This window comes from Columba livia, chromosome 5 (genome assembly GCF_036013475.1).
Source record: "Columba livia isolate bColLiv1 breed racing homer chromosome 5, bColLiv1.pat.W.v2, whole genome shotgun sequence".
Classification (NCBI taxonomy): Eukaryota; Metazoa; Chordata; class Aves; order Columbiformes; family Columbidae; genus Columba; species Columba livia.
The window spans coordinates 45,689,679-45,717,306 of record NC_088606.1 but is presented as its reverse complement, the minus strand read 5'-3'; positions in this window follow the sequence as shown (position 1 = coordinate 45,717,306).

Here is a 27,628-nt window from a genome sequence, read left to right as displayed (position 1 = left end):
TCTTCTTGCAGTTTTCATAAAACTCAGTCCATTGAACTTGTGCCAGAAAAATTGAACTTGTGCCAGAAAAATGATTTCATGAAATGTGGGTCTCAGGTCTCTTTAGGATTTACTTTTCTACGTGTAAAAGTAGAATTGACGAGGCAGAAGAACTGAACTGCAACTCTTCTTTGATGTGTCCGTCATAAATTGGTGGGCCAGTGAGCTTCCAGGCTGACTCTTCCCACAGTTCCAGACCAGTTAAAAAGTCAAGAAGAGTTATTCCTTTATGTATGTAGAAGATGAAGGCTACAAGAGCTACCTCTCCTTGCTTCTCTCTCTTTACCTCTCCAAGTTTACAGTATACCCTAAAGACACTTAGTGGGCTTGACAGAGGAATTGTTATCCTGATGACACACTCCAAATCATTCCGCAAATCTGGTTGTTTTCCTTGGAGAAGTGAAATCCCACCAGTCTTTCTAGAAAGTTTTGTTCTAGAAAGGAACTCAGTCAAACAAAATGGAACTTCCATTTTCTGCTCAGGATAAACAATACAAAGAAGAGCTTAACATCTCTTGCACAGCTGTATTAGATCTCCATGTCTAATAAATATTAAAAACTTTGTGTCTATTGGAATTACATATCGGCGTGAAGAAACACAAGGAACAACCCTGTTGTAGACAATGTGGGGTTTTTTTTACCAGTCTTGTGCTTGCTCCATCACAATGTTTCAGCATCTATAGCATAGCAGAAATAATATGGAAATACTGGGGGAAAAAATGAGTGCATAAATCAGGCAAAAGTGTATTAAATCATTAAATATGTCAGAATATTTCCTTTGATAAGCTTTTCTGAAGAAGGAGATTAGGAAACAGAGGACTAAAAAGATAATTGTATTTTGCTAACATTGATTTCTCATACCTAGAACATATATTTCCAATAGATCGAGTATATCAATCAACGGCTCTGTAAAAAGCAGCAGGTTATATATACAGCTACATTTAAAAAGCTAGAAAAGACACTACTTCCATGAAGACTTTTGTCCCAGATTTTATCTTTGTTCATTAAGTGTAGCTAAATTTGGAAAATATAACCTGAGAAATAATGACTAAATGTTTGTAGCAGTCCAGTTCTCTGCTAGTAGCATTCATGGTCTTTTTGTTTGATTAGGCATTTGAGAAACAAGGTGATTTTATTGTTATTTTACTCATTATTTGCATTTCAGCTAGAAAAAAAAAATAATTAACACAATTTCAAGTTTGCTAACAAGCACAATAGTTTGAGTGAAGAGGTATTTCCTCTACACAAAGTGCCTGTTTCAGAAATCACATTTTATTGCATGATAAAATTCTGGATTAGTTCTGTTTCTCAAATAAAACATTGGAAGTTGTTCTGACAGGTGACTCTGAAGGCAAAGAAAAATTTTGACATTGTTCTCACATACTTTAATTATTATAGATCTGCTTTGTTTAAAATAATAAAAAAGATAAGCTCTCAAATTTCTCTGCTTTTGATAAAAAATATATATATTAAAAAAAAACAAACCAAACCAACAAAAAAATTCAGAGCTGAAGCACAAGAAAGGCAGTTTCTAGGAAATCAGGTAAATTGTAATAGGGTCAGAAAGGATTGTTAAGAGATAAATATAATGTTCATGAAAGAAGAAATTTTTTTAAACATGATACATAATTAACCCATGGAACTTGCTGCCACAGGATATAATTGAGGTTAAGAGCTTAATTGGAATTAATAAGGAATTATACATTTACATGGATAATGAGAACTTAGACATGATAAAAATGTACTGGTATATGAACCTTCATACACAAGGGCAGAAGTTAACTGCGAACAGGTAGCAGCCTGAATGCCTCTAACAAGGTTTTGTGATTATTAAATACATTCTGATTAAAAATTAGTGGTTTTTTATCTTAATTAATTCTACTCGTACACTACACTGTTTTCCTTCATATTTTTTTGTTCTGCTGCCTGTACCATTTATTTCCAGAGAGCTGTAAACATTTAGTTGTCCTAGTTTCTCCCAGTAACCCCCTTGGTATGGAGAGAAAGAGCAAGCTCATTTTAATAAATTCCTTCAAATTTAATTTGCAGCACTCTTGGAGTCCCCGCTGTATCATTATACTGATAACTAAATCTAATGCACACTTGAGAAAGGCGTTGTCAGGAGCTGATAACAGCAGCTGGCAAGATGAAGCAGTAATGTGGCCAGACAGAAGAACTGGGAAACGACAAAGATGATATGGAAATGCAAGAGGACAAGGGGAGTAAAGAGAGTGAGGAAAAAAATTAATGCATACTGGGAAAAAAATGAAACCTATATGATATGATGTTCTGGGGTTACAGGTATCTCAAAGGCTACCTTAAATGGATTGAAAGAAGATGGGAATAACCAAAAAGAAATCCGAATGGGGACAATATTAAAAAAATGAAAGCTTTTAGTCTCACAAAAAAATTATTATTTTTATGAGACCATTAGTACAGCTGCACAGACCAGATACGACCCTTGTTTTTTCAAGGGATACAGCTTGCAAGATGCATTCATTACCAACCTTTGCCTGTTTTGCTAAAATAAAGTAGTGAATAAATAGATTTTTTTGACCTGAAAATAGTTCAGAACCTACATGACATACAAACAAGTCAAGTCAGACCTTGATGGATGTGGAGAACCATAAAACATTTTCTCTGTGTCCAGATCCTGGAATACACCTGTGCTCTGAATGAGACAGAATTGTGTGTCATGTAGCGATGGTCTTTGGAAGCCTTGCAGATCATTTTTTTAGGCAAACATTAGGTACTACATTATTAAAGTTCACACTGGTAGTATGACCACTGCATATGGTCGTCTAGCAATCTTACTTTGTAAACAATTTTTTAAACAAACCCAAATGTATTTTATTTGTATGTAACATACAAATTTTTAAGGCAGTTTATTGAGAGAAGGATGAAGACCTCACTCATGAGTTTTTGATGGGAAATACTGCATGACTATAGTGCAATGGCACTGGGATGAAAGGAGAACTCCAAACGCTTTACTGGAGAAAAAGGGACTGCAACCTTGGTGAATGCAGCACAACTCAGTCATGTCTTCCAAACAGGGTGTCCTCAGGGGGAGCTACCGGGTGCCTGAAACATCTGTCTGTGAGACAGCTTCCTTATATGCAGAAAACACATCCTGTAGAGGTTTAGAAACTGTGAGTATTGAAAAAATGTCTGCAACGTAGAATGTTAGTATTTAAAGATGTTATCAACATTTATCGCGTTTGTCATTTGACATTAACTTGGATATTTTTAATGTATTTGTTCAGGAAATAATTAGGATTTTGTGCTGCAGTAAATATGGTTGTTCATCCATCAGTGCAAAGCAGAAGATTAATTGGATTACAATGAGAATCAGGACTACAGTATTCAGAGTTACAGCAATAACCGTGACAGCTGCACTGCCCACAATACTTTGCTTCAGTAAGCTTCAAAACCAAGTATGGATGAGAAAACAATTAAACTCCTGACAAGGCCAGGTTATTCCTGTTCTTGTATGTGTAACCAGACAGATAATAACCAGAACAACAAAAGATCACGCTAACAAAATCATGTTGTTCCAAAAGTTCTGTTAATCACCGATTTTTATACACACAGCTTTTTATATACAGATTCATACTCTGTATGAATCATTATGTTTTATATAAAACTAACTTGAGGTCTCTTTAAATACCTGTGGTAAAATTCCAAAATGTACCAAGACATCATAAAGCTATTAATTTGTCAATAAAGGTCTAGAAAGCTGAAAAAATCTTATCTGCCACTAACTGAAAATGACCTTGCAAAATCAGAGCCGAGACCAAAGAAAATGAGTAGGAGAAAAAAGAGGCAGGCAGCAGAAAAACAATGTAAAACTTGTACCATGTAACTGTGTGTGGCTCAAGACCAAGAAACAGTGAGGTAATGGGCCTCCACATCTCTCTTCAATCCTAAGGTATTTATAAATGGCCAAAAGGGCATTATTCCTTTTCCCCAAATTAAACATCAATAGCTCACACAGAAGTGTACCTTAAACGGTGGTCCTTGTGATGGCATTTCCATGTGGGGATTGACTAAACCTGCTGATAAATGCAGGGAAAAAATTTAATTCAAACACACAGATCATTTATGATTAGCCAGAGATTTCGTGCAATTGAAAACCTGGTCTGTATATGGATGATTCATATCATTCTAGTGTATTATATCAAATAGGCTATCCATGAGGTGAGTTTTAGCTTATCAAAAGCTAGGAATTTCAGGGATATTTTGTGATATTCATAATGACTCGATTGCAGATATAAACTGGCAAGATTCTTATAGTCTTGACAACTAGAAATCAGTTGTTAAACTCAAGGGACATTTAGTCTTTGGTGGCTGCAAAGTAATTGTCGCCTCGTTGCCCTGACTAAAGATATTTTTACTGCCACCATATTTGCCAGAACAACTTTTTGCAGCTAGAGTAAAATCTTCTTTATTTAAATTTGTTGGTTGACTCTCTTTGTGGGATGTATTTGAGGCTAAAAGCAAGGAAGGTACTGCTCAAATTCAAAACTAGCTGTACATCTTGCTTTTAAAGTGGATGAATGCTTAAGAGATGGGTGCAACTGTCAGTGGGAGGTTCAAGTTATTTCATGTCTAACATTTCTGTGGGGTTTTTTTAAGGATAATCAATTCCTGACACATTTGTCTATTCCACAGTTAGTGTAACTATCAGAGATTAGGGGTGGGGGGAAATAAATAAAAACCAACCAAACAAAAAACAACAAACAAACCAACCAACCAACCAACCAAAAAAAACCCCAAAAAATATCCCCACAACACAGTAAAAAGTGCCCCCTCAATTGACCTAGTTCATTTGATTTGGGTGTGGTAAACTAAGTCTAAACAAGAAGAATTTACTTAATGTGAATAAAAGACAATAGATATAGATTTGTACGAAGCACCCGCACAGCAGACTGTGAATAATGTGATCTTACCAAACATTTTTCATGCCTAGAATAGAGCAAAACAGTTTACAATAGAAGACACTGAAGAATAACTAATTGGCTATCACAACAAATAGGTTGGCAACAGATCTTGACTTCCATGATTAAGACTAGTATTACAGATACCCATTGAACTGCTGGGTAACAAGATCTGCCCCAAAAGGGCATCTGACCATTATGGATTGTATACTAAGTTATTTTTCATGCCTGTGCTGTAGTTGCTCATTCATTCTGTAAACTATGTTTTGCAATAGCTCAACTTCAATAACTGCTATCAGAAAAATGAATTTTCTTTTCCAGCGTGTGTTGAAGTGTTTAAATATCTTTGATCAATCTCTGTGTTATTATTCAGCATGCTGAATAATATCGGCTGATCCTTCTCTATTAGATTATCTTTATAAGTCATCTCCCCCTCTCCTGAGGAATGAAATTAGGAATGCCTTTTTCTCCCCTATAACTATTTATGAGCATCACAGATATATTTCTGTGGGGCTTAAGGAGAAGCAATCATACATTTGGAACCATACGCAGCACCCCCAGCTTGTGTCGTCATGTGTAATTTGTTATGCTGTTGCCAAAGCAGCCATGCAAAAAGAAGGGGGAGGAGATAGTTGATATCCACTTATAATACAGAGTCCTTTTCTATTGTAAATAGAGTTACCTAATAGATCAGTACTCTGCCCATGGGTTAGTAGCAGACAGCAATTGCTTTGCTGCTGGCATGAAAATGACCCACAATTCCATGTGCTTTATGGGATGAAGCAGACTGAAGCACTGTTATCAGAAGTAAATACGAGGGTTGCACACGTGAAGTACTCAGCATTTTAGCCCTTTTCCAGTCTTAGCCTCCCCCATCTTGCGGGGTATAGCTGTGAACTAATAAATAATGCCCACAAATTGTGGATCTAGTAACTGGAAACACTGCACTTAATTCCAGTGCATTAGGTTTGACAGTAAATAATTATTTCCAGGACAAATTCAGAACTGTTATATGTAATGAAGAAATGGCTATGATGACAAGCTCCAGAGTTGTGACCATATGGAGAGAAGAAGCAGAAGGGAATGTTCCTTTTGCACTACATTATTCTGACACTTTTTCTCAGTAGGAAGATTCACAAGTCAAACCACATTTCCATGATTAGTTTTCTTTATGATACTTAAGGCTTAAAAATGCAAATATTTTATTGACATTAAGGTCAATAAAAAATAATTTTATCATCTGAATTGGACCTCTTGTCTAACAGACCACTGCATTTGTGCTTTCATTGCAGAGGTGAAGAACAGATAGTTTTCCTAAGTAATGTTTTGGAATGGTAAATTAACCTTACATCTAAAGATGCAGGCCATATCTCCAATTTTAATTTTCAAAATTATAGACATAATTTATTCTTGCATATATCTGTACTATACTGTAGACCTTCTTCAATATCTAGTATTTTCCTGTCAGGGAAGATACTTTATGATCATAGAATCATAGAATCATTTCAGTTGGAAGACACCCTCAGGGTCATCAAATCCAACCATAACCTAACTCTAGCACTAAACCATGTCCCTAGTAACCTCGTCTAAATGCCTTTTAAACACCTCCAGGGATGGTGACACTATCATTTCCCTGGGCAGCCTGTTCCACTGTTTCACCACCCTCTCCATGAAGAATTTTGTCCTATTATCCAATCTAAACCTCCCCTGGTGCAACTTGAGGCCGTTTCCTCTTGTCCTATCACTTCCTACCTGAGAGAAGAGACCAACACTCTCCACGCTACAACCTCCTTTCAGGTAGTTGTAGACAGCAATAAAGTCTCCCCTCAGCCTCCTTTTCTCCAGGCTAAGCAGCCCCAGTTCCCTCAGAAGAATTGTGCTCCAGGCCCCTTGCCAGCTTTGCTGCCCTCCTCTGCACTCTCTCTAGTACCTCAATGTCTTTCTTATGATGACGGGCTCGAAACTGAACACAGTATTCAAGGAGGGGCCTCACCAGTGCTAAGTACAGTGGCACAATCACTTCCCTAGTCCTGCTGGCCACACTATTCCTGATATAAGCCAGGATGCTGTTGGCCTTTTTGGCCACCTGGGCACACCACTGGCTCGTGTTCAGCTGGCTGTCAATCAACACCCCCAGATCCTTTTCTGCCAGGCAGTTTTCCAGCCACTCTTCCCCAAGCCAGTAGCACTGTCTGAGGTTGTTGTGACCCAGATGCAGGACATTGCACTGGACCTTGTTAAATCTCATACAATTGGCCTCACCTCAATGATCCAAATGGTCCAGATCCCTCTGTATGGCCTTCCTACCCTCCAGCAGATCAACACTCCCAACAAATTTGGTGTCATCTGCAAACTTACTAAGGGTACACTCAAACCCCTCATCCAGATCATTGATACAGAGATTAAACTTTACTCAGTTACCCAATACTCAGGCCTGGGGAACACCACTTGTGGCTGGCGGCCAACTGGATTTGCCTCCGTTCACCACAACTCTTTGGGCCTGTCCCGCCAGCCAGTTCTTCATTCATCGCAGAGTACACCCATCCAGGCCATGACCTGTCAGATTCTCCAGGAGAATGCTGTGGGATATGGCCTTGCTGAAGTCTAAGTACACAACATCCACAGCCTTTCCCTCATCGATGAAGTGGGTCACCTTGTTGTAGAAGGAGATCAGGTTGGTCAAACAGGACATGACTTTCATAAACGCATGTTGACTGGGCCTTATCATATGGTGTCCCATCCCAACAGATGGGATGAGGGATTGAGGGATGAGTTAACTCTGAACATGACACGCACCCTGACTCAACAGGTGAGATCAGCTGTGAGTTAACTCTGGGTATTTCTGTGTGGCTATGCGAAGTGAATGACAGACAATCACTCTGGGGGTCCAATTCAATTATGAATTTACTGAAAGCACGTGATGGAATACAAATTACAGTGATTAGTGACTTGGCAAAAGTATGTTATAATATTACAAAACTTATCAATACATTGACAGCAAAAGCCCTCCTAAAAATGGTGGATTGGCAACAATTAGTAACTATAATGCAAAACTTAACAAGACTTTAGCAGCAGAACTTACAATGATATTACTTTTATATGTTCAAGAAAGAGAAAGAGAAACATAGTAAGATATCACAGCTTCACAGTTCCTCTGGAGGGGGGGCTGCGTTGAAGATTTACACGCTGCCACCTCATATCACATGTGAGGTCATTTTATAACCCAGTTCATTTACATGCGAGATAGGAGAGAGCAGTTCGTCTCCTCCCTCTGTTTCGCTCTTCATGGCAATTAGGAAGATTCTTCTGGATATGGGTCTGGGATCTTCAAACTAGGGGAAAGTTCACAATACTGACAAGAAGTGAGTTATTTTGCCCATCATGGGTAGCTGTTGGTTCGTGGTTTCTTCGGGTAGTTGGCTGTCGGACAGACAGTTCATCTCTATTATCTCAATCGGGCCATGAGACCTTTCACAGCAACACTGTTAATTGCCTTTATCTTACAAGGTGTCTGCCTCCATGGCCATAAAACCTTGGGAATGTAAGACGAGGTGTCATCTATCTTTTTCTCCCAAAGTAACAAAAAATGGACGTTTAAGATATAACATAGCCCTTTGTTCTGCCAAGGATGGGGGGTGGGCTTCAAGGTTGTCACATATGGTTCTCTTGTAAGTGCTGTTACCCAAGATCACCTGCTCCATGACCTTGCCTGGCACCAAGGTTAGACTGACAGGTCTGTAGTTCCCCGGATCCTCCTTCTGGCCCTTCTTCTACAATGGTGTCACATCTGCCAACTTCCAGTAAACTGGGACCTCCCCAGTTAGCCAAGATTGCTGGTAGATAATGTAAAGTGGCCCAGTGATCACCTCAGACAGCTCCTTCAGCATTCTTGGGTGTATCCCATCTGGCCTCATTGACTTGTGGGTGTCCAAGTGGTGTAGCAGGTTGCTAAACATTTCCCCTTGGATTATTTGGGCTTCATTCTGCTCCCCAGTCCCTGTCTTCTGGCTCAGGGGGCTGGATACCTGGAGCACAACTGTTCTGAATATTAAAGACTGAAGCAAAGAAGGCATTAATTACCTCAGCCTTTCCCTCATCTTCTGTTACTATGTTTCCCTCCGTATCTGTCAGGGGATGGAGATTCTTCATAAATCACCTGTCATTTTTTCCCCTAATTAGATAAACTAATGAGCTCTTCTACTTTCTACATATTCCATTCAGTCTTCAAGTTCTGTACTTTCCTCACTCTTCCCAACTTTGTCTCTCTTAAAAAACAAAAAAAAACCCAAACAAACAAACAATTAAAAGTATATTTAATATTACTTTAATGAGTGACAAGCACAGTAGAAAAATAAATCATTTTTTTCTAGTAATTAATTTTTCTTAAAGATCCACAGTTTATATTTTCCTTTTGTGCAATAGGCTTACAATAAGAAACTTCCAATAGTTCAAGGCAAGTACAAATGGCTCATTTTGGACACTACTAATATAAACAGTTTTGGGTACTAAACCTATTGTCACGAACTCCATCATATATTAAAGTCTTTTGAGTGAGCTGAAAATGATAAAAAATAATTTGAGAGAGAGAGAGAACACTAGCTAAAATGCCATAATAATACTTTTCCTTAACTGTGCTTTTTATGTGTAACCAGCAGGAGATCTGGCACTGCTCAAAACATCTTTTTGAAGTTTCTACTCTGCAAAAAATTCTACTCTGCAAAAAATGAGATAAATGTTATGCAGAACAGTGGTTTTGCTGGAAAATAACCTGGTTTCACAAATCTACATGTGATGCTGATAGGAATATTGTCTCCAAAATTGCTTTCTGAAAAGCTGACCAATAAAGCATACACAAGCATCTGACTGCTTTTTTTTTTTCATTCCATTATCATCACAGGGAGTATTGGCCACTAATGGAAATGAAGGCTGGTATGTCCAGCCACTGCTTATGATTCCCACAGGCAAGCAGTTGTAGGTAAGAGCTGTTGATAGCATCCACAAAATAAAATATATACAGATTGATAGGAGAGAGGGTTGTGGGTTTTATTTTAATTTTTTTTTTTTCATTTGTTTGAGCAAAGTCATTAACAAATCTGTCTCAGAATAAGCTTGTGTGACTTCACTGTACTACAGAAAAGAGCCTGAGCTTTTTGGAAGCTTTATGAACAACCTGGTAGTTGGTTGACATATATGCACATAGATGGGACAGAGGCCATCACACCTTCATTTTATTTTATTTCATTTTATTTTCCTCATCTCTTCCTTTTGCATTGCTTCTGCTCCCTAGTTGTTGTTCAGAGTTGTGCCAGTTCAACTGAGACAGTTAATTTCACAGGAGGCTGAGAGGGGACACAGACAGGACAGCCGACTCAAGCTAGCCAAAGGGATATTTGATACCATATGACATCATGGTCAGTATAAAATTGGGGTAGATGGCCAGGGGAGGGACTCATTAGCTGGGGAATTGCTGCTGTGTGGGTTTCCATTTTTTCTGGGACCTACTCTGTGATCTGGGTCTCTGGTCTTCCGGGACTGGTTGTATGAAATTGGGGTTCACGATTGCTGCTTGGGAGTAGACTTGGCATAGTTTTTCTGCTTTTATCCCAGTCCACAAGTTTTACCTTTTTTTTCCTGATTCTCCTCCTGATCCCACCAGGGTGGGGGGTGGAAGGATGGAGCAAGTGGTTATGTGGTCCTAGTTGCTGTCCAGGGCTAAATCAGTACAAGAGTTGTACCCACCTTCATGGTCGGGGGTTATCTATAAATATGTTTGAGAATTTCACCTGCCAAACCAACTCCTGTCTCTGAACTGCAAGGAAAGTTTAACTGAATGGTGGAACAATGCCTCCTATTATTCTTCTAGCCAGGTCTCTTGAATGAGACTTTCCTGGTATCCAGTATAGGCTGACCTTACAAGAAATTATAATTTGTCACTTGACAGATAGAATAAAAATGGGGCACCTAGTCTCTGACTCTTTCATTGTCACCATCTTCTATCCCATGACTTCCATGTGTACAGTTCAGCATCTGGTCTAACAGGATTATTTTTGCATTGTTGAATTCAAGATCAGACGTTGAATAACAGCCTCTAAATAGGGAAACTTCTATTACTGCTATGTAAAATGGCACTGATCATGGAAGAATTTCAGGATCTACACAGCTCATACACTTTAAATAATGCTCAGTTATGCAGTTTTGGTGAACCTGCTTCCAAAGAATTGCCATTTACCTCAGGTCTTGAGGTCCCTGATTGCAGACCCCACATTATAACTGATTTCAACTACTGCCTTATAATGCAGCAGAAAGATCTGCCATTAAATATCACAGTAATGCTTATAAAAAAAGGATTCTTCTGAGGTAGATGCAAAGTCATTTTTTTCTAATTGACTACACAACTCACACAATATTAGAGCTGATTTCAAATGTGTTTGCAATCCTATTTGTTAAAGGCAGACCTTCTCCACCTCTGTAGTTTGGTATTATATATTCTGTTTCAGTGTCTCTCTGTGCCAAGAAGAGAGAAGAATTGGATTAAAGAATATTTCTCTTCTGCCTCCATTGCCTTGTATTCTGGCAGGGCACTTCTATATTAGTCAAGGCTAAGACAGTTTGCAGTCTCACACGTAATAGTGATGGATTGTAACACTGCAGGAAAAGTTACATTACTGATAATGGTTTCTATAAAAGTTTATTTGAGGATTTTCAGTTTCAAACATCAAAACAAATTATATTTAAGTTAGGTGTCATTTTCTACATTATATTCAGAGCCACTAGATGGTGATATGCACTAGACCTCAGGAAAAGTACACAAAGGGACTGATTAATGTGTCCATCCGCTGCCTGAACAGGAACTTTTTCATTCCTCACTTTCGAGTTGTCTTTTGGCTAACCTTCTCCCAATCAGATGTTTATTTAGAAGGTTGATTGTGACAATTATAAATCTCATTTGAGGCTTTTTCCAGATTACTGACTGAGTTTGCATGACAGTAGGATTTCTGTCACAGGTTTATCTCATTTGGAGATAAATCTAAAAAGCTAAGAAGACGGTGTTTAATTACTAAAGTAGGACCAATATGTTCAACACCATTTGAGGAATTAATGTTTTCAACCTTCTTGGATATCAAGTTTAATTTGGATCTTTCTTCAAAATAAATTGCAAGACAGGCAGAGCTATGCTAACATACCCATTACTTGGGTCATGGATTTTTGTCATCTCCCTTCAGTCCCCCATCCCCCACCCCAGTCTGAATTGTAAGGGAGATGTGCAAACCAAAAATCTGGGAATGTTTTCCGCCAGCACTCAGTTGGAGTTTAACAAATTCACACAGCAAATCAATGGTAGAATAAGAAATTGCAGGATTCTGAATCCCTAGCTGTCACTGCTACATGGTGATGTTATGTTTCTTCAGTCTTTATATTTGTCACCTCCCACCACCTATTTTTTGTTATTCCATCTTAGTTTCTGTCAATCTCCACCTAGCTGATCTGGATCTTCCACTTGGCTCTGCCAACCCATGTAACAATTCTATACAGCTCAGTAAAAGACAAGTTAGGAGTTTGAGCTGCAGAGGAAAGCTGTATGCTAGCACAGCAATATAAGAAAGTGTAGAGATCCACAGTATAATGCACTCTCACTTTCAGACATAAGATGATGATAAAAATGAAAGAAATAATAATTGTATTTTTAGAAAATGCAATGATAGATAATCAATAATACACTGAAGCCCATTGAGACAAATATCTTGTAATAGTAAACCTGTTAAAGAATATATTGTTTATGATACTATTTTTTATTATTATTTTCAATCACAGATGAATTATTTCAGATGAACAAGACACAAATCCATTGTTGTGACATGTGAAAAATGAGGAGTAAACCTTAAAGAGAATGAAAAGCTTTTATATTAATATAATTATATTTAAGAATTAACTTATTTTGCACTAGTTTTAGGAGAAAAAGCATGTTTGGCACTCAGCCACAAAATGTAACTTGATTATGTGTGACACAGTTCCTGCTCACTAGAAAATGGAAGGTAGAAGAAAGCTCAAAATGGAGAGAAAGAAAACAATTTAGTGATGCTCTTGTAGAGTAAGCTATGAACTCACACCTTTGCTACTGACATTTTCTTTAATTCCGTGCAATAGATTTGATTGGCCAGCCCTCCATCTTATTGAGTGCATTGCCTACCTATATTACTGTATTTTGATAGCAATTGCCTTGTAAGATACTGCGATGCAACATTGTAGCAACAAGGTAGCAAAGATCAACAAGCTTGTAGTGGGAGAGGATAATTGTAGTGGGAGAAGATAATTTCATTTTGAAACAAAATTTGTTTCACTAACTACCATTCACACATTTATACCCCCATACTTCCGGCACTACATAGAGCATCCAAATAGCCTGTCCAGCAATTATGAAAACATGAAAATTGTATCAAAGTTATCTATCCAGCATTTCTTGTGATAGAACAGACAACAAGATATGTCATCTAGTAAGACTTCACAATCTCTCCTGCTTTTTTTTAGGTTGGTTGCTCCTTAAGTAGGGAGTAATCAGTCTCACCCCCCTGTCCACTCCTGTGAGTCATCAGTGTTGACTTCCTTTTCTCTTCCCTCTGCCAGGATCTTGATGACCTGCTAATGTTGTGCCCTGGTTTTGTTTAAAACAAGACCAGTTCTCTTTTAGTGAATTTTCCTTTAAGCTAAGTTCTTCTAAATAACTGCACTGAAATTGGCTGCATGTTTTTCAGACACTGTTGGCTCTGGAGCTGGTAACAGCAGCAATGGTCTGCAGAAGAGGCCCAGGCTCAGACTTATTGCTATGGCAGCCAAGGTTACAGGTAAATTTTGCATGTCCCATAAGTGAGAGGGGTGCACTCACAGGGAGGGGCAGACAGAACAGGTGACTAAAATTGACCAACTAAGTATTCCCTCCATACATTTCATACACCATATAAAACTGAGAAATCACAAGGGTCTTGGCCTCTTTGACCATGGCTGGCATCTGAAGAGGACCCTGCCTGTTGTGCCTGCAATCTGAGGTCTAGTTCCAGGCCGTGCCTTCCTGAATCCAGTTCCAGTTTACTGTGGAGTCCAGCCCAGGACCTCCAGGTATCTGCCCTGCAGCTGCTGGATCAACAAGGGCTCTGCCATGGGCAATGCTGCGCTGCGCCAGGAAATTCAGTATTGATTTTGTATATTTTGCATTATCTTCTCTATTTGTTAGTAGCATTAGTAAAGCATTTTTAACTTTCCAATTTTTAAGTCTTTCTCCCTATTCCTCTTATTCCCTTTCCTTAGTGGGGAGGGCAGGGGTTTAACAGAGAGCATCTGCCATGGTTTATTGTTGCCCTGCAGTAAATGGTGGTATGTTGGTAACACTTGCTTTTCCCATTAGCTTCTTCCTGCCACCATTTTCTTCAGGGCCTTCCACACTCAGATTTTTCCATTTTCCATTCATACTTATCCTAATGCTTGTATTACAACTGTCTACAGACCAACAGACCAGAGAACAGCTACTGTCAGGAGGCTGAAAGAAAATAGTGACAAAAAGCAGCAATATCCCACTACAGTGTTAAGGCTGATGGAAGATTATTTGTAATTGACTTCAATCCATCCTAACATTAATTGAGAATAACTGTTTTATTTAGATGAATCAGAAGACTAGGACATAATGAAGCATATTGTGGCATAGCTACTAGGCTTGCTGTAACCTCTTACAATCTCAAGGTAGGAGTTGGTTGTGCTCTTAGCACTCATACAATAGGTATAGGGAACTACTGTGGAATGATGTAAAAAATACTTCTATAATATAAATGTGTTTGTGTAAAATCCATTTACCATCGGCCATTTGTCATTTTATAAGAATGGAACTTACAACGGTACCATAACAAAATTTCCCACTTCTTTTCGGATTTCCTTAATGGGCAAAAAGGAGTTGGATTGTCAATGAATAGTTGTCTTCCCCTTACATTCTTCCTCTATATGAAGCCTTATTCCACACACAAAATTACAAGCCTTCACTGATTTCCTGTCCTGTCCCTAGTCATCTCAGACCTTTTAATCAGCTACCATGCTTCCCTTGTTCAAAACAAATGATGACTTGCCTGTAATGCAAGTTTGGAACAGCATGACATTGTGTATTTAATGCTAAAGAAGTAGTGTTGTTCAGTAGTTGAAACAGGGAAACTGGGACCTGGTTTAGCAAGATTCGTTACTTGACAAATTTATTCTGCACCTACAAATTAGAGAGAGTAGATCTTTTAGTTTTTACTATGGGAATACGTGGATAAAGTATTGTATATATTTTGCAGCTTGGTGATGATTAGACTCACATGAGAGGTGGTTTCACATTCTCTCTTTGTATTTGTTTATATGAGCATAGAAATATAAATAAAGGCTTAAGGGGCAAAAAGGACATTTTCTTCAACTGAGTGTGAACCAAGGGGAAAAGGCTGAAATTTTGAAGTATGTACTGGGACAAAGCATGGAGAAAATTACATCTCTAATGAATTGCAGAAGTTACAGTTGGGAGTTAGCTTTGATGGTTAATAAATCAAACGATAATTTCTAGGATGAGTATGCACTCATCCTCAAAGCACTGATTCTGTTGACGTACACAGGAAGCTGAAATATCCAGAAAGCTCACAGTGTATGTTTAGAAGACTTTTGCGAAACACTTCATCACTATCCCATCTTCCTTCTCTCAACTAATGGCATGGAGGAATGGAATGAATTATTAAATTGGAACTTTGTTTGCTAAGTAATTGTGTTGTGCTTTTTTTGTTGTGGTCTTTATCTCGTTTTCTGAATGTTTCTCTAGAGACTTTATTTAAGGGCTGTATTCACTCAAGCTGTAGAAAGAATTTTAATTAAACATAAATCACTTTTGCTTTTATGTATTTGTATCAGCTGTGTCAACAAAGACAAGTGCAGAAAAACCATCATAAAATAGTAAGGTTTGTCCACCTTGTGTACTCTGACAAGGTGCTACTTCAATGCCTTTTCAGTGGAAATCTGTAAAACCTTTATTAGCTCCTCAAAAGTACTCACTGCCTGCCAAGGTCAAAAGAGTAAGAAAGCAATTGCAATAACAAATGGGCAGCAGTTGAAAACAATAAGCCAACAATTCAGGAACAACAGGAAGCAAAGACGCTGCTAGGGATGGGATTAATATGAAATATTGAAGTCAACCAGGATACTACATATACAGTACAGGGTGGATAGGACAAGGCTTTTTTAAGTTCAAGCTCCAGGAAATCTTGAAGGCACTTGTAGAAATGAGAAATCGACTGTGCTGGTTTGACTGAAACTGAGTTAATTTTCTTCATGCAGTTAGGAAACTTTCTTTCTCATAACTAGCACGGTCATTGTTTGGATTTAGTTTGAAAACAAGAATATAATACCCAGGGACAGAGTTAATGCTTTTTAGGTGCTGTTTTATGGGAGCCAAGTGCTTTTCTGAGCTCTCTGCCCAGAGGTGTGAGGCAACTGGGAAGAGGGAACACAGATGGGGCAGACTTTGACTAACATCCAGAGTGATCATAAGAGTACTCCATGCCATTAGCATCCTGCTTCATGTTTATGGAGGGTTGGGATTTTCTGGCTAGGGGGACAGACAGAGATGGAGACATGTTCTGGTTCTACTCCACTTCAGTGGATTTCTTGTTTGGAGTTCTTTTAGTTTGGCCTTTTGCCATCCTTCTGTTTTGCAGAGGCGTCTGGGCCTTTTTGTCTTTTTCTCTCTTTTCTCTCCAGGATCAGCTGTTTGGGACCACAGTGCTGCTTCCTGGGACTGTCTGCTCAGCATGGATACAGTTTGTGAGGAATTGCATTATCTTTTATTTAATATTATATTTTCTAATTTGTATTTATATATGTAAGTAGTAGTAGTAAATTAGTCTTATTTTTCATTTTATTAAACTGTGTTTATCTCAATCCACTAGTTTGTCCTTTCTTTTTAAATTATCTTCCCTATTTTGGTGTTCGAGGGAGGGAGGGAACGAGCAGCTATCATGGTTTTGAATTGACAGCTTGGGTTAAACTGCAACATAGATCACATCACCTTATAAACAAAGAATCGCTTCCTACAGGTTTTTGGTTTGGTTGGGTTTTTGTTTGTATGTTTTAGTTGCTTGGTTGACTGGTGGTTTTTTTGTTTGTTTGTTTTGTGTGTGTGTGTTTTGTTTGTTTGTTTGTTTCCTGCTAGTTTGTTGTGGCTACTTGTGAATGTCTGATACAAGTCTACCACTGCCCCATGGGCCTATTCCACAGTCTAATAAAACTTCACTATTAGAATGTATTTTTTATTAAATATACTCTCATTTGTCCTTCCTTTATGTTCAACCCAGTAGTCCAAGCTAATATTTCAGTGTTGATCTCTATTGATACTCAGTGTTTATATATTCAGATCTGCTATTTTGCATTGAAAATTGTTCAGGTAGCAGACTGTTTCTGGTGTTACAAAGATACAGACACCAAAAGCTGCAACTTATCAGTTAGCATCTATCAGAAATCAAACATCTTTGTAACACATACCAATAGTAATGTCTCAGATTTCACAGCAAAGGGATTTGCCCTCCTTGAGGATGCACATTCTTTCCAGCCTGTTACATGGTACCCTTTCTAGCTTGCCAAAATAACACCAGCCTTTAATTTTGTCTTCCATTTTCAGATAAAACACCACAGATTTTGTAATCACAGAATTTAATTCCCATTCAATTTGATATGGATGACGTACAGAAAGTAATGAGACAAACAGACTGGGCAAATTTGTACTTTCTTGGCATTAGGAGTGGCAGTTACAATAGGTAACCTCTTAAACCTCTTTTGTTCTTCCTGGAAGTTTTGCACATTACAGAACACAGACAGGTAACCTGGATTGCAATCATTGCTCCCAAATAACTTAAGTTCATAGAGATTTTAAAATGTGTTGGTTAAATGAATTTTAAAATTTTATCATCCCTTAAGAATGAAAGATGTAATGAAAATAGTACAGTGCATCATACAATCACATCTGCCACCCACACCACAGCCCATCAACAAAGAAATAACAATTACTCAGGTTATTTAGATAGCAGGTTGACTGTATCTCTATTATGAACACAGTATTCGTATTCTACCTGTAAATGGCAAAAACCTGGTTAATTTATTCCTATTATTTTAGTTATTCCTATTATTTTACTTATTCTTATTATTTTATTAATTTATTTAAAAGAAAAAATACTGCTTGTTCCTCCTTCAGAGATTTGTTTTCTTCTGGTTTTATTTATCAACATTTATGATTAGGTAGTGTCAGCTTCCCTCTTCCTTTAAATCTCTCTGATCTGTCTATGTATTCTCTTTATTTGTGTCTCTCCCATTTGCCATGAAGGTTCTATTCTGTAACTCTGAATGTAGCAGGGTTCATCTTCCATTTTGCTGCTCAGGGAATAGAAACCTTTTGACAGTGGGACATGTGTTTCTACATCTGAAGCATTTATCTTTAAACTTCACCCTGCTGTTTCTCATTATGGCTCTCAAATTCTGCTGATTTGAGACACAAAGGAGAAATTCCAGAAGTGTTAAAGAAGATCTATTCCTACAATTAAAATAAAAAAAAAAAAAAAAAAAAAAAAAGAATAAAAAGAAAAAAAAAGTAATCTCTTCTGTTTCTCTCTGTGAAATAGAAAGAAAGGGTAAGAAAGAACATTTTCCTTAAGGGACTGATGAAGGTTGTGGGGGGAAGAAAAGGGAAAGAAAAAAAAATATAAAGTTAGTTAACAATTTATATAAGATCCTCAGTAATCAAATTCTGTGAAGTTACGCAAGATCTATTTGCTTGCAAGTTTTCACTAAATAAAGATGAAAATCATGATGTTTGGCTTCTTAAACAAATACTGGAAGTCAACATTTTCCTGTAATGTATTGTTACTTATTAAATTAGAGAATAAACCTTTTATAAAGATTCTTGAAGCAGTGAGTTGTAGCTGAGAACTAGTCTGGTTTCCCAGCAAATTGATTGCTGGCTTTGTTTGGTCACAGGTTTTTGATGCTGATTAAGAAGACCAGAGTTATCTCATTGAAGAAAAAAATTAAGAAAATTAGTTTGACTTTTTTTTGGTGACTGAAACAGAGATAAAGGAGTAAGGAGATCTGGTTTTATGCTTGGCCAAGCTAACAGTTTCCTGTAAGCCCTAGAAAATATAATTTAAAGAAGCTTTCTGTTTTTTGGGCATTATGAGATTAAGTTCATCAGGGATTGTAATGCCTTTTGAGATCATCTGATTTATAACGTTATAAAAGTGAAAAGTATAATTAGAACTTCTAACGATTTTTGAAGTGAAAATAAAATACCCTTTCTCATGCCAAGCCTTTCGGGATTTTTTGGCTTTCTATGAATTTCAAATGCTCAATGTTATGTGTGTAACCTCACCAGGCACTTGCAGGATTAGATCTAACCTTGTTGTACTTTAGTAGGGATGCCTCTTTTTTACATGGTTCACAGTTCCCTAGGTTATATATGCTGATATTTCTCACCAGTTAGTAGAGATTTTTTGAAGCGAGGCTGTTCATCCAATGATTCAATTTCATATAGTAAAACAATATTTGCTATGATTGTGATAATACTCACATAGCTTGCTCTTAGGCAAACAGTATATGTGCTTCTCCCTACTTTGAAGTATCTGGTCCATACTTCTGTGTCCAAAGAGAAGATAATGTTTTAAATGTAACTTCATGTAGAATCTGTATGGCTTCTGTAAAAATACCATCTTCTACTGAAAGAAAAATCACCTTGAACTACAACTAGAGGTCTAATTCAGAAGCAGTCCTGCTCAAAGCATTCCGCTCTGTGAAATGTAGTGCATTGAGCAGTTACGTTGAGAAAAATTACTGTAAAGTCTTTACTTAAACTTTTATCATACAGTCAATTACAGTTATCCAGTTTTTCTAATCCTTCGAGTTCTGCTTACACAGTGCATTTATGTGCTTGGGATAATGTCTTTGTGATCTGAAAGTATGTCATCCCTGGTGTGTTCAAGTGTATTTTGGCTTCTTGTTCTAAACATCTTGGCAAGATCAAGAATATTAATATTGCATCAACTATTGTAGATTTGGAGGCTGATGACTATTACAGAGCAAAAACAGGTGCAGTAGGAAAAAGCCTTTATGTACATAGAAGACGATAAATAATAAATTTCAACAAAAATCATAGGACTACCTTGCACAACTTGAATGCGTCTTCTTCTTCTTCCTTCTCCCAATTCAATAAGCACACATAACAAAAACCAGTCAATTAAGCTTTGCAGAGCCATCAAATCCCACTCTGCACTTTCACACAAGTAAAGAATCATTTTCATTGCTGGAGAGACTGAAGAGCCTCTGCTCTAACAATATGCCATACCCTAACCAGGTTTCCTCTTATGCTTCTGTAAGAAGTTATAGAATACTGGAAAACATAATGGTATTAATCAAATTCTGAAAATTTTGACTTTTTTGAGGATTACAAGACTATTTCTTTACAAAAAATATTTAATTTTGCATGGAAATCTTATACACCGTGTGCAACTCACTTAAAATATTATGGCCAAAGCCAGGGCAAGTGACACTGTCTCCAACTCAAATGTGTAGATCTTTTTAATCACCAAATGAGATATAATTTTTTTATTTATATCATTTTATCCAAAAGTTTCTATATATATGCACCATAAAAAAAATAACCTCAACTTCTCTAGTAATTGTAATATCCGAAAACTTCTTGGGTTTATATATATACACAAAGTAATCAAAGCAATTATAGAAACATTGTCTGTTAGCAGTTGTTGACACCTGAGAATGTAATTGTTGACTTTAAGAATCCTTGGTGATATTTAAATGTGGAGTGGAGCAGTTTGCTACATGTAATTGCCACAGCTAATTGGCCTAGAGGATGTCTTCTAAGAAGAGAAATAAATTGAAATACTGCTTTGGGTTTTCATTTAAAGGTTTCACCTAGTGCCAACTAATGGTTCACAAACAAAATGAGGCAATAACCTGTGGAAACCACCTTTCCAGAAATAACTGAACAAATACTGTGCTGCTGATCTGATCAATCATGTGAAAGACATTTCTTGAAAAAATGTGCAGGAGAGTCAAAAAGGGAGGAGAACACACAGAGACCTTGACAAACAGACTTAGGGAAGTTATCTAGTAATTGTGTTGTACAACTGCCAGGACACTGAGAAAATGGCATTTTTGCTCAAGATTGTTGCTTCTCCATCCAGGTGACCAATAAAGGCTCCTTTGTGTAAAATTATACCCAGATGATATTTAAAAGTCTGTGAAGGCTTAGGTTCTCTTCACAGAGCCTGGAGAGATCACCAAATGAAGGAGATCAGGTCTATCCATATAATCAAAGTAGTTGGGGTGGCATGTACTTACCCAGGGGCGATAGAAAGTTACAGCCGAACTGGGGTAACTCATAGAGATGTGGAATGATTTGTGAGTAGAACAAAAACACTCAGAGATGTAAGTTTCAGACAGTCTGTAATTTGTAGGAGAAAATATGTATCTCAGGTTTGCCTTTGACTTCAAGATCATACTGGGTTCCTATGGATGAGCTCCTCAGGAAGCCTAATAATAAACTTAGAACAGCTTCACTTTAGGCTGTTTTTGTCTGGACACGCTAACCTTTTACAGAGTGAAGTCAGACATTAATTTTAAGACTATGGCATGGCAAAGACAGTCTTAAGGGAAATCAGCACCAGTCAGGAAAAAAAAATGCATTATTGCTTAGCTGCAGTTCTATTTCTGTGTTTCTTCTTGACAATTTCTGAAATGTAAAGCAAATTTGACTGCTTTCCCAGTTAGAGAAAAAAACTACTGCTTTAACCTTTAAGTTAAATATTTTGTCTAGACAATTCCAGACTAACAATATAAATAAAATGAACATGTCTGAGCACCTAGAATTCAGTCATAAGCCTAGAGAGAGACAGATCATCGAGCAGTACAGCAAGTCTTACCTTTCCTATGACTATTTATGTGCCTTTCTCCCTAATAGTACTCTAGTCATAACCCAGATGCAGTCTGCCAGAGAATACTTGTGTTTTATAAATGAAGTGGTTGGTCTTGGACAAGTTAAAGAAAGCTTTATTAAAAAAAAAAAAAAAAAATCAGTTTAACATAAAAGATTTCTTTCTCATCACACACTGAAAATTTGGAATTTATGCAGCCTGAATCTGTATTAACTTGAGAAACACAATGCATTCTCCTGGTGGCAGAAAAAAACATTGCAGATGAATAATTTCATTGTAGGTATCTATGATTTATTATTTACTGAATTTATCATCCTAATTTTTCTTCCATCCTAATTTTTCTTCCATCTCTGTCACGAATAGTAACACATGACATCTCTCTGTCTACAAGGTTTAGTTAGGCGTGTAAGAAGCACATCACAGCAACAAATGGGAAAGAATAAGACTGGCTGAAGGATTTTCCATCTCTTTAGCGCTTGTTTTTCTTCCACTTTTGAGGTATTGCTAATGTGGAAACAGATTCTAAGATCCTGTGAAAGATGATCTGATCTTATGTTGACAGTATTCTTGCCCTGAGTGGGTTGTTGGTGGACTAACTAACCTCTAGAGGCCCCTTGTGACAAGTATTTCCTCAAGAATGTGATACAATTCTATTTCTGCTATTGAATACCTGGGATATTTTTCCTTATTAAAAAAATGAGTAAGCATAAATGGCCTCCAATCAATGCATATAATGGAACCTAATTAGTACACTTGTTGCAAAAAGAAGATCACAAACAAAAGAATCAGGAACGTATTTTATCTTCCTATTCCTTGAAATAATTCACCTATTTCTTTCTCTTCTGTTTAAAGTTTTTCCAGATAGGAAGTCCCGGGCAAAAGGACTGAAAGAATTAGCTCATCAGTGTCACCTAATCATCACCACATGACTGTCTGCCAGCAAAAGAATTCTTCCAAGTGGCCACTTATAAGATTAAAAGAGGATATAAGGAAACTTCAGCTGAGATGCATGTTCTGGTTTTAGTTAAAACAAGACCAGTTCTCTTTTAGTGAATATTCTTTTCAGCTAAGTTTCTTCCAAGTAACTGTACTTTTCTGAAGTTAGTTGTGTATTTTTCAGATAGTCTCTGATCCGAAGCTGATAATGCCTGATATTTATAGTTTTACTGAGTTAATGATATGCAGAAAAGGCCCATATTTACACTTATTTCTGTAGTAGCCCAGGTCATTGATAGACCTCTGTTGTTCCACAAAAGAGATGTTGTAAAGGGTTTTAATTGAAGGGAGGGGTGGACAGAACAGGTAAATCCAATTTACCAATGAGGTATTCCATGCCATACATGTCATACTCTAGTTTAAAGCTGGGGAATCACAAGGGTCTTGCTTTCTTTTCTTCATGACAGCCTTCTGAAAATGTCCCTATTTGTTGTCCTGCCTGCGATCCTGATCCTGGTTCCAGTTCATGCATTCCTGAATCCATTTGCTGTCTGCTGCTAACTCCAGTCCAGGACTTCCTAATATCTGCCCTGGAGCTGCTGGCCCCACACCACCCCTCCAGGCAAGCAATTCCAGAATCATCTGAGAGATTCAATATTGGGTTTATATTTTTTTGTATTTTGCATTATTTCTCTTTATTAGTATTATTAGGAATGCTGGTTCAATTTTCCAACACATAAGTCTCTCCTCCTTCTCCACCTTTGGTGGGGAGGGTAGGGATTGATAGAGAGCATCTGCCACACTTCATTATTGCCCAGTAATAAACAGTGATAATGCAGAATCTCATCAGTGGATGTCCTGAAAAACCGATTAAGGCTAAATTGTAGCAAGGCTTCTCTAAATGTTTTTTAAAGGATATACATAGTCCAAATATTTTCTAAAAGCCTTTAGAAAGCAGGGATTAAGTGTTTATTCTGGAGTCCAGAAACACTGGGGTGGCTACAGATGTCTGTTTAGTTTGCTTTATCATTGGGCTCCCTGATGATGGGCTCACTCAGAAGCCATCCTGGATGGATCTGTTAGCTGAGAATGTGTTAGAGAGTAAATGCTCATCTAAATCCTTTAAAATTACTGGGGCCAGAACATCCCTTTTTTCTTACAGGATGGAGTTCTTGAAGGTCAGAGATGCGTGTGTTAGAACAGGTTTGATTTTGTCACGAGTTGCTGTTTTAGCTCTTGTCATGTCTGACCAAGCTACATTCAGAAAAGCTTTAGTCCTCTAAATAACAATTTATTTGTTTTTTCACTCAGGTGTATCCTTCATTTTTTTGAGTTAATGTTTCTAAGTTTAAAATTTCACAGGCCCATTTATGAAGTTCAGCTGTCATGAGCATGGCCCGTGTTTGTCCTCAGAATTGTTACAGGTATCATTACATATGCCCTATTAAATGGTACCTGGGGAAAACTAATCACTGTACTCCATTCAGGGTATGTAGGTCCATTCAAAATTGCTGAGGTGTTCTATTGTTATAGAGCTAGAGGAACACAAGAAAGCAATGTAAGGTGAAACGTCCTACTTATATTTGGTTACTGAGTGTATAATCTTTCATTCCACTTTTAATATACTAATTCAGAATATGCTGAGGGGGCTAAATGGAAAACAAAACATAAAGTTGGAGAAGGAGCATACATGATTAAAATTGATGGCAATACTTGTATTTATTCTGAATCTTAATCATCAGTTTCTATCTGAAATTATTCTTGGATTCACTGGATAATACCTGGAAATAAGCTTTATGGTGTTGCCTTTTTTCTTATATAAGAAAATTAATAGTTACAGTATCTGATTTATAAGACTAAAATAATTATTAATAAATTTTAAACGTTATTCAAAACATCAGTTTAAAAAATGCTTCTGAATAGCCACAAAGAGCACTCAGGAAATCTGCAGAGGTTTTTCCTGTTACACTGTAACTAACTCCCATCTATTTAAACTTAATTTGAGTGCATGAACATGCCACTGTGAGGCAGATATTCTATTATTCCATTATAAGATCAGGCAGAGGGAAAAGAGTTCAGACACAACAACTTTTTCAATGATAGTCAGTAAATATAAACATTTCAGATTTGGGAAATTTCATTTGAGCTGTCTTTACACCTCATTTTACCATGATTCTAATATCCTGTGATCCCTAGTACTTAAATCTTCTCTTGGCTATTTCTTGCCATTTCCATGTAAGCAACATTATGTTAACTGGAGTGCTTGACAAGTCCCCCAGGTACCGCTCTGGGGGAAGACTTCTAGAAAATAATGATTTTGCATGTGAATCTCTGGGTCACATCTTTTTCCACCCTTGCAAAATGCCCCTTGGTATTTCCCGAGAAGATTTAGATTGTCATGAGACTGCAGCCTGTGGTCAGGATTTAGCAAGACAGAAGCTCACACCCACTTATTATCAAAGATGCTAAAGAAATTAACATTAAGGTGAAGGTTAACTACACTGTTTTTTAAGAACATTACAAAAGATGCAGGGCAATAAAGTGATGTAGTCTTCTTTCCCTTCAGTAGAGTTGATCTGTAACATCCCTGCAGCAGTAGAAGGTGGGATTCTTCGCTACTGTGTGGTGCCATGTGCCATGAAAAGAAGCTACAAAATAGCAAATACAGAAACATGAAGTGTTACCTGCTGGAGTTTCAGAGACTTTCTTACACAGGCATTTATGCACTTGCTCTCTACTACTATCCAGAACACAGAAGTAGAAAGCAGTTGAATTATCTATGAATTTATTTAAATTCATAAAAGAAGTTACAACAGATAACATACTGCCATTATTCCATGTTTTGCTAAGATCTATTTCTTACAGCTTTAAGAAAGTGTTTGACAGTAATTTTGCAAATTTTGCTAACACAGGACCCCTAATTTAGGAATTTCTGCTAATTTAGGGGGTTTAGGTTTGTGGGTTTTTTGTTTGGTTGGTTGTTGTTGTTGTTGTTTTTGTTTCTGTTTTTTGCTATTCACACTGTCTCACATTTTGTGTGATATCCAGAGGTTTTGCCAGGTTCCATTGGTTTTTGCAGAAATGTTTAAATCAAAAGAGGAGCCTTGTTAAGTTGAAGAGTTTCCAAGTTAGCCTTTCACATCTCTTTTCTGTTTGATTAACTTACTGTGTGTGGTGCCTCATCACCAGAATCTGGAGAGGTTTTGATTTCCCCAGCTCTCAGGAGTGTCCAGAGAGCCCTGGTGTGACAGCGTGACTTGCTAGTGCCCACAAAGTAGCAGGGTGCACTGTGCTGAATTGGCTGCCACAGCTGTGCAAAAAGGGGGTGAGAGAAGTGCTGGCAATTCTGTAATTCTTTCTCCCTTCAAGAGGAGGTCTCTGTGATTGTTAGGTGTATCCGCTGACCGGAAATGTTTCACATTTTGTTTCATCTTAAGGAAGTGATGATGTCGTAGAATAAAGGGTAAGATGAAAGTCCTGAGCACATTGTTCTTAGGAGAAATAGCTGAAGTCTTTCATCTCTCTGTCCCATGAGGTTTAGCCAGCATGGCTCTACAAACGTGACTGATTTTTTTTTTTTTTTTTGTATGAAAAATGTCTAGACTGATAAAAAGTCAAGGGTATAAAAATATCTTTTTTAAGGCTATGTGGCAGGGTTTGATCTTGAAACTTTTATTTATATGCATGCACACACACATTTATATGTATATGAACACTCATACACATGAAAAAAAAGGTTGAGAATAGCTCTAGGTTTCTTAATGAAATTTGGAAGGTTGAGTCCCCTTCTCTAATCGCTTCACTATTTGCTGTGGATCTCTACAGTAAGAAAGCTTTTTTTAATATATTTTTAATATATTGAGTAGCAAGAGCATAGGAGTTTTACAGGGAAGCACTGATTCCTGCATGGTTCAGAGCTTCACGTGAGTCATAGGAATGCACACTCCAGTGGGAAAACCACATAAATTGTAGCAGTGCACATTCTGAGTTGGAAAAACAGTTCTGTAACTTGATTTGTAGCTTTACAAAGATGAACTTTTACTTTTTTTTTTTCTTTCCAAGCAGAGCTTTCAGCTGAGATTAAAAAGCTGCCAGATTAACACCAAGTTTCAGAGCTTTTTGAAAGTTTATTGTCCAGATTTGCAATTTCCCACTTGTTTGCTGCACATTGGAAATTGTAGGTGCTTTTTCAGCTCTATAGCATCCATCCAGTTATGTAACTGTTCTGAATGCTTTGGATGTCTTAAAAGTGGCAGACCAATCATTGGTATAACCATATATTGCAGAAAAATAATTATATTATTTGGTTTGTGGCAATTTTTTAATTGCAAATTAATTAGCTCCATCTGGTCTGTAATTTTCCACTTAGCAGGTAATAACTTTCAAAGCATCTGTTGCTTCTGAGGCAGATAAGAGAGTATTGAGGATAATAATTCTCATCCCTAAAAGTTATCTGGTTAGGCAGTGGTGATTATTTGAGACTTAGCTTTTTAAAGTGAGATCTTCAGTGTACTGAATTCTAAATGTCTTCATTTGCTGTAGGTGTTTCTGGTTCATTATTTGCTGCTCTAGTTGTTGCTGATTAATGCAAGAAAATTGTAAAGCCGGACATGCTTGATTGTTATATTTTTAATTTTAAATTGACTGATAAACATGCTTTATATACAATTTTCCTATTGATGAAGAATTTTTGCTACTGTATCTAGTGTTGAGGTGGAAAAAACC